Genomic DNA, 9,424 nt, shown 5'->3' with positions numbered 1-9,424 from the left:
ACTAATTGTCTCAGAGTCAGGGGACAATACAAACTTCTCAAGTTCAAACACTATTTTGCTGGTTCCACAATTAACTTGTTGCAAAATTGCAGAAATTTGAAAAAAATTTCACAAATGGTCTCAAATGTCAGATCCCGGACGAGCCCTCAATTTTGTTACGGTTAAGAATTTACCATGACAACAATGTAAGAAATCCCCTTGTGAACCAGAAAAACAGAACAAGGACAAGTCATAAACGTTCAAAATTCTGTTATTATGCAATTAGAGCAAGGTATACAAAGTCACAAGTCAATATAACAATGCAGATTTCAGGTACAATTCAAGAGAGAAAAATCTAAGTCAATGAGTCACAAATTACAATATATCAAACTCACCAAAGTCTTGGTGTGAGAGAGAATCAACTATGGCAGAATGTCAACACAGCGATCGGTGCGACAGCAGACAGTGTAGGTCAGGCGTTGACGGGCTTTGCTGATCAAGCATTGGCAGCAAATATGAATGAATGTGAGTGTCACCCTCAACATGGCAACCAGCCTTTATATATATTTACTATGTCATTTCCCGAGAGTTCGAGCACAAACGAACATCGTCAACACCCTCGAATAAGTCTCCCGGAAGTAGACACATAGAAAACTAGGAGCAGATACATTCCGGAAAACACGAATTATAAAAATGTTGACCAGCTATTAAAACGAAATGTTACCCACCATAGCTATTATTCAAAACACTAAATGTTGTGACCCAATAATAATTATTACTTAATTAATAACAAAATATACAGAAAATACACACTCGTAAACAATGCACATGAATAATCTAGAATTTCGACCTTTTGTAAAATTCTATCTGCATTAAATTAATTGTCATTTCACTGTAAATATATTGCAATCAATATATATACATACGTGTGTGAATGAACAATCGTTATAGGAGTCCCCTCTTATCCACCGAGCCAAATTGACACGGCCCCACAATCCTACACGCCCTGCTGGGGTGTGGATTCGTGGGAGGGGGTAACAGAGGAGATGACCAAGCCAAGGAAAACACAAGTACTCCATACTCTATCATGGTCTTCCTTACTGCTGGAAGATGGACCTTTTCTCACTGTTGTCTATGATGACTTCGGTGAACCAGAAACTAAGAACTTAAATTATTCACCGTGAAAACCAGAAAATATTTGAATCCGTCCACGATTTTATCATAAAACACAACGTTTGATGGGTTTTTTTTTTACAGAAAACTAATTAACTTATCAATAACCCTCTCACAATTGTTCAGTGTTTCTACAAAAACCTAGTCAGACACAACAATCCGTAACTCTCTTTTTATTTACTTATCTGATATATTTGATATAACGATATGTATGCATATGTTATTATATGATACTTCATATGGATGACGACACATGCTTCATTTATATTTTGTATTATATGTTGTATGGGTGAGGTACTGATATAAACTGTAAAGCTTGTTCACCAGTCCCAATCAGTGTTTACGAAACACACAAAAAATACAACAACATGGAGATGTGTGGAGAAAATAGAGGCATATGGAGAACAGCAATGTCATAACAGAACAGAAATCATTCCCTCTATTGGGGTAGGCCGTGTGGGATTAGTTGATTATTAGTTAAACAAAGAAACCTAGTCGACCATGCCTCATAACCCTCTCACTCCTTAAATAAACAACGTGCCTGGGCTGTCGAAAATTGAAATTTTGCAAATTCAGTGTTTTGGGTATTACGTAAGGAGGTAATCAGGCGTCAACACTGAGGCGTTCGACGCTCCGGACATGAAGGAAAACAAAATACGTTATACAGTACATGCTTTGATGTGGTCACTATGAGCGAGGTGGTCAGACTGATCAGCACAGCTCATTATGGAAATCTCTTGTCTCTGAAACTGGTCCTTGAGACGATGAAGCATTCTGTCAAGTTCTTTATTCTTTATTGTGGCCACTGTGTTACAATATGCAGTTTACATTGCTCACAGACCCTCGATTCACGATGATACCAACTTTCTCGATTACTGTTCCTGCGACGACTATCATTCAGGAATTGGTTCCACATCTCATTCTTTCACCGAAGTCTTTGTGTATGTTTTCTCCATTGTTAATTAGAGTAGAGACGAGTCTTCTGCTATTCTCAGGCACAAGTTCTCCAAGGCAGCCGACACTCTTGGTGAACTGTCACGCTCTACTGCTTTTCAACAGTCCTGTTGTGTATTCGATAAAACATTCGACGATCCGGATGTGAACCAAAAGAGGATACCACCATTCGGATCGGTGGATAGAAGGGATGAAGAAACCCCACATACTCCTCATCACATTGCTACACCGCATTTACCATAGCGAATTGAAATATCAATTTATGTAACTACAGCATCAAAATAAACTGAAATCAAGTATTTTATTAACATGGTACTGACTATAGTCAATTGAATCACTGCTTCACAGCTCACTGACTGCCGTGGATGCATGCTTTTCCCACGTTGCTGGGTAGAACTTAATGATTTATTCTCAAGGCCACGTGAACCAATCAGAAATGGAGGTAGGATAAATGTGCCATGTACATACTTATGAGCCTTGAACTTTCAGTTACATTTCATCACCTGTGTACAAATATTGGTCTAGAATATTCTTTTTCAAATCCTTAAGTCTTAAATATGATGCATATGGTGCTCCATATATATCTGTTCTTGTTCATGTCCAGCTTGTCAAACGTCAGAATACACTTACAGTTATCAAATCAGAAATCACAAGCAGGGCCACTAGCAGTGAAAAACAAAACAAAAACAAAACAAATCAATAAATCTAAACAAACAGATTAAATACTAAAATCCACCAGAACATGCACGCCCCATGTTAAAAGGGAGAGTGCAAAAGTGGCAAAACCGATAAAATATCCTAAGATGCAAACTCTAAACTATACAATCGTATTTTACTTGATAAATCAGAATGGTCTCAATGTCATAATATGGGTATTCACACAGTCAAAACAGAATATTTTACATGTTTATGTACGATTTATTTAACAAAGCCAGAAGAATCCCCGACGTACACGTCCGCTTCTCCTCCATCTGTGGGTTTGTGAAAGTGAGGTTACAAGGCTCATTCCCTTTAGTTATTAGGGTGTCCTCCCATTTTGTGCACTGTGTGGGTATGTCATGCCTGGTTGATTTCTCAGGATTAGGTGAATTGGGTATGGGAGAGTCCATATACTAGAATCAGAGGTGATTTAGCAACCATGTTGGAGTCAACGAATAACAAAACTCAGTGATAGATTAATGAGTGTCCTTTTTATGCATTATGAAAATGGGAATGGTAAATTAACACACAATGCCCAATACCTGTCCAGCATGTCATACATATATGTATCATAAACTGATAATGTATCAACTGAATAATACATAAAAAACACTTTTATGACATGTATAACATAACAGTTTAGTTAAGAGTTGCATGCGTTGAGCTTGTTAGATGTTTTAAAGATTAATGGAAAAGGTAGAGAAGGACACCCCCACTTGGGAACTTGAGAACAGTGAGACGCCACGGTTCAGTGGTTAGAGATATACGGCCTTTTGTGCCTTGTGCTTATTATATTAAGGATGGTGATGTAGATGAAACTTTCGCAGGAAAATTAGGTGATGTGGGTATACTCCGTCAACTGGCAGCTGTGCAGTCAACCAGATAGTTTGTTGTTTTAACCTGTCTGACAATTGTTATGTCTGACCAGGGCGACTATAACAAGCTGATGTTAACACACGTGATATAACGATAGTATGTTTTGGAAGAGATGGCCGTGGTGTATCATTTATTCTTTAATTCATTCACATATGCACTTAGCACACACACATAAGAGCTGCATGTTTATTTTTACCAAATCCCTTGTGAGGGAGTGGCCACAATGCGGAGAATTTCTGGACTTTTGTGAGTCCAGAATTAAGTTGTGACGTGTTCGAAAAATGTCATTAACTGAAATTGAATGAAGTGAATACTATTATCCAGATGAAACATGTCGTGCATATAACAATACACTAGGGTAGTATAGAGTGTGTTCCATTTACTAACTGAGTGCAGTCAGTGCTCTAAAGGACAAGGTATGATAGAGGCCCTTATTGGCCCACAACATGTCATGATTATCAAAATTTTACAACACGATCATTTTAGCATAAAAGGAGCTAAATTAATTGTTGAAGTTACCTCCAGTTGCATTTTTATGTTTTTAGTGTTGTTAGTTTTCCTCTTTGAAGACCTCAAAGTTAACATACTTTACAATATCTTCTAGAAACCTACATTTTCTGATTTTCAGAGTGACAGAAAAGTGTGAGCAAAAGCGTGACCCATCCCAATTTTTTCACCACATGTGAAGAGAGTTAAGTAGAATGCACAACTAAAAATTGTGGTGGGTCACGCTTTTGCTCACATCGAAATCTTTAAAAAAGTACATTTTTTCGGTTTATGAAATTGCCCCATACAGCATCTCAAAAAATAAACATTGACATAAACTAACATCATTAAAAACAATCCATGAAATGTACACATCTGTGCCATGATACAATATATTTGGAATGGTTTTGTGCTCTAAAATACACATTTTAAACATCTTTATTAAAATTTTCAATATCATAAGGCACTCACAAGGCTGATTTATGAGAGGTAAACATTGGTGTTTGGTTGTTGGTCTCTGCTAGAAAAGTAAGAAGATGTCTGAAGATTTTCAAAATATGATCAAGCAGCACTGTAAAGGTGAGAATCGTTGTTATTATGTAAGAATTTGATCATAGTTTTTCTATCACCTTTGAGTCACCTGTCACTGTCACAATAACACTGTCATTCAACAGGATTGCCTTATATAAACATATGCATTTTCCAAGAACTTATGTACCTTGATGTTTCCAATGACATATTAGATTTCATTTAACCAAAATGACTACACTTAACTGTATGAAAAGGATTGTTTTTAGCTAGTATAAGAACATTGTATCAAGGTCTAGCAGATGATGAACACAAGAAGACGTCAAGTCAGACATAGTTGTAAAGTGTAATATACAAGCTTAAATTCACACAGGGAGGCAAAGGAATATGTAGCCTAATGGTTGCAATAGTGGACTATTGTTTTTTTTGTTATCAGACATGCAGATTCAAATCCATGTAACTTTTCTTTCTTTTTTTTCAAAGTTTGTTTATCAAGTCTACAATGTTTAACTAAACTGTTTCACATCAAATCCAAATATTGTAATTTTTTCTTAAGTTTGGTAATCTATATTACAACATTGGTGAAACAAGCTTTAATTAACATCATGTAAATCGTTTCTTAAGACACTGACCATTCACTTTTTCACATCGGTCTAATTGTCTTCGTTCCCAATATTTTAAATTCATATTTTATACATTTTGATCTACTTTGGGCTTATACACTTTTGAATACTGCAGTTCTTGAGAGTGAATCGGATACTGAGATTGATGACTGTGTGAAGGAAGAGTAGTAGTGGATGTTTTATATCTTTAAAGTGGATAAGCAGTGAATAATTACTCTGTGAAGTCTTTTGAATACTAACTTTAACATGTGCATGGTGTTAATATGAACCTGCGCTGACAATGAAGTTTCACCCGAAATGGGCCCCTTTGGGGTCAAGACCTGTGACTTTTAGTGCAACGTGGTTGGCTATTGTTATAACATATGATGATTGAGATGTTAACTGTATATTTGCTAAAACTGGTTGTAAATGCTGACTTGTAACACTTACTAGTTATAATGAAGCTGTGCCCAAAATGTAGCTTTACCCAAAACAGGTCCCTGTGATTCTTAGTGCAACATGATTGTTATCATGCTTACATGTTGTACAATGGACCCATGGATTACATTTGCAAAGAATACTATGAATAATGACTGAGTTTGGGGACATAATTGGCAAGTAATTGAATTAACAATGTTTTGTAACCCTAATTGAGGTTAAAACGTTATGACATTGACATATTTTTCAGCATGACTACCTGTCGTAAAACTGCTGTAATTTGTATGTAAATAAAATGACAGTTGTAAATAAGCCATTATGGCACAATGATATATATTTCAGTCTTCTTGTTATTTTTCATGGGTGGACTGGTAAAACCCATTTTGGTCCCCACTGCAGTAAAATTACACCTCAGAACATATAAAATATAGCATTTTATGCAAAGCTAACTTGTCTCTAAACAAATAACATGTTTTCAGCCAATACTGTTAGTGGGCCAAAAAACACCCTTATCATACCTTGTCCTTTCACATTTAGCTCAGACCTGCAGTCGACGACCTTCAGACTCGTATCAAGTTCATATGATGTTATGTAAGACAAGAAAAATGGAAACAGTCCCTTGAGAACCCTCCTTCTTCTCATTTTAGTAGCATATATATTTTACCTCACACATTCTTCATGCCGTTTAAGCAGTCCATGCTTCCCCCTGTATAAAGACGTTGCCCACCCACAAAGCTTGTCCGTATCTGATTCACGAACGTCTAAACATGCCACTCAAAGGAGTTCATTTTTAACCCACTCACTCAACTATCTAAAATGGTTGTACACACATAGCGGATCTACAACTTCACTACACTAATGTGGTGAACCATGGACACAATGCATTTCTGGATCCTGGAGAGAACACAAAAGAGCCTTGCACAGCGCTTTCCATTGTGTCATTTTACAGACAAACCGAAAAAGGCCCCTGCAGGAGCTGGCAAGTGTCATACCGTTTCCATGGTGTTCCTGTCACGTCACATAATGCTGAAGGTCGACAAAGGTTTTGGTTTCATTGTTGTTTTGAGTTCCTCGCACTCACAAATCGACGCAGTTTCCTTGTAGGTGCAGCTACAATGTAAACACAAGCTCCTTGCTATAAACTGACATTGATATGTTTGCTGTGCCGAGTTATGCGGTTGATGTCAAGGTCGGGTACCGTCACGTATTTTATTTGTGGGCATCCATTGCTGTACTATGACGAAAGTCCCATCTATCCAGTATTAATCTTGTGTGTTACTTGTTGGTTTTTGCTGTTGAGCTTAACTTAGAATCGATGGTAGTAATAAGTTTTAAATCTTAAGAACGTATCATGTCATGTCATGTCATCACTAAACCTTTAGTATATTACATATGGTATCATGGAATTTTGAAAGGTAATCGGCGTTATACCAGTTGTAGCCTCACACGCAAAATCCGAACAGATATCATGTTTTTGTGTTCCAGTAAGTGATTTCTATTTCTAAGACATTATTCCAACCGATAGTTCCGTTCGTGCTATTTAGTTCAGAATGTAATCTTTCAAAGATGCTCACAACCTTTATCCACACATTTCAATACACCACAATTACCGGACGTCGTGCCATTTTGAGCTCAATACATTTGATATTTTTCTTGACACATATATTTAATTATTGTATATTGAAACATTACTAGCCCAAGTTAACAACACTGGTACCGATGAATGTTCCTGCAGTATATCCCATGCCCTTACAGTTCATGAATACATTCTTGAATAACATTAGTCTTGCTTTTGGATGTCCTGTAATAATTTCACCACAATTTAAACATTGTGACACATATTACGAAATACCGGAATTGCCAGCAGAGTAACATTTGTCAGTAACCATCTCATGCCAGGTATATTGACGCCATATATTCACATTATATTCACAAACTCGTTTGTTGAGTTATCGACACTCAGGAAAACTCAACTGTTGTTTCATGTATTTCTTATTACAGGTTTATTCATGACTGGTTGAGTGATGAAACGACAGATGCACTGTTATCCTTCAGTTTCACCAAGGGAGTCAAAGCGTAACACATCAGCGTGAAAGATACAGGGGTGTCTTTTAAACGTCTTTGCTAATAGTATATTACTGTCAAGGGAGGTGGTATTAATTATACATTTGTACTTGCAAGCCGCTTGGATGAATCCTTTACACTATTTATGCAATTGTCCCGGCGTTTCCCTTAAAGGTCACATGCAACGTAAAACACAACTTTGCAGATTCTGGTACCTTTCGGTATGCACTTACCGAAACAAATCCTAAAAAATGCCTATAAAGTTGAAAAAACGCGATGACAAAAAAGCCCGCGAAATCGGAGTTCAAACGTTTCACTAAATTCATCCCAGCGCTGGTGGGGGGGACTGGTTTCAACAGCTGTGCTGTGCTGCGTCCATAACGTAGTGAATAGGTTCGCGGAGCTTGAAACAGTATGCATGCCCAGCGTCTGAGGTCGTGAGCAGTAGTCTAATCTTGGTTGTGTACATAAACAAGTAAATAATCTACTCATTACGTAAAACAACTTGTTGATTGTGGTAAGCAGTCTCTGTCACAGAGAAAGCTCAGTGTCTGGTTTATTCACACCTATATGTCTGTCTGCCTGTCTGCTAAAGACAACATGCAATATACAGCTTCAATCATTGACCACGTGCAGTTTGAACTTAACACCTATCAGACTATACGACATAAAGAAAATAAGTTGATTTATGACTCGTGCACCCGAGTCCCGTGTCTGCCACATTATGTAATTAGGCACGTGTGATACACAAGACATGTTTTTATGTCTGTTGGTTGCAAACAAACTACATTCATTGAAGGTCCCGGGGTAGAATAGGCCTTCAGCAACCCATGCTTGCCATAAAAGGTGACTATGCTTGTCGTAAGAGGCGACTAACGGGATCGGGTGGTCAGACTAGCTCACTTGGTTGACACATGTCATCGGTTCCCCATTGCGCAGATCGATGCCCATGGTATTGATCACTGGATTGTCTGGTCCAGACTCGATTATTTACAGACCGTCGCCATATAGCTGGAATATTGCTAAGTGCGACGTAAAACTATACTCACTCACTCACTCATTTTTTTCGGATGACTGGAATTACGGAAACTGGTGCAAACTCTTGTCAGTTTCAAGTCCTGCTTTGTACTTGGACGAATGACAGATTCCAGCCACGCAGTAATTCACCATCTCTGCTGAGATCATTTTTTATTGGATCGAGCGCAAATTCAGAGAACATCTATTTTCCAAACCCAACATCTCTATATACATTCTTCATGGATAACTACCTCTTTTCATGATTTTGTTTGACAACAGGATATGAATCCATACTGAAACGACGCATCAAGTACAGACAAAGAAGTTGTTATCCATAAAGAATCTTATTTTCCTGTGACTGGACATACTTCTAAAATGCCCATGAAACAGATCATCTTTCTGTACACACAATGAACCCTCAGCATATCAGCAAATGAAACAGCCAATCGGAAGCCGTCGTTACACTTGAGTGCATATCCACCCGCTATGACTGGGTTCGGTCTCCCGAGGGCTTCGTTTCGGGGAAAGTAAGCCCAAGTACAAAATATTGCACTTTTGAATCGCGATTGTACGCTTATAATTGTGTCTATTTGTTTTTTTTAAAGCAG

Source organism: Haliotis asinina, chromosome 10 (assembly GCF_037392515.1).
Source record: "Haliotis asinina isolate JCU_RB_2024 chromosome 10, JCU_Hal_asi_v2, whole genome shotgun sequence".
In the NCBI taxonomy this organism is placed as follows: Eukaryota; Metazoa; Mollusca; class Gastropoda; order Lepetellida; family Haliotidae; genus Haliotis; species Haliotis asinina.
Note: the sequence above shows the minus strand (reverse complement) of the source record.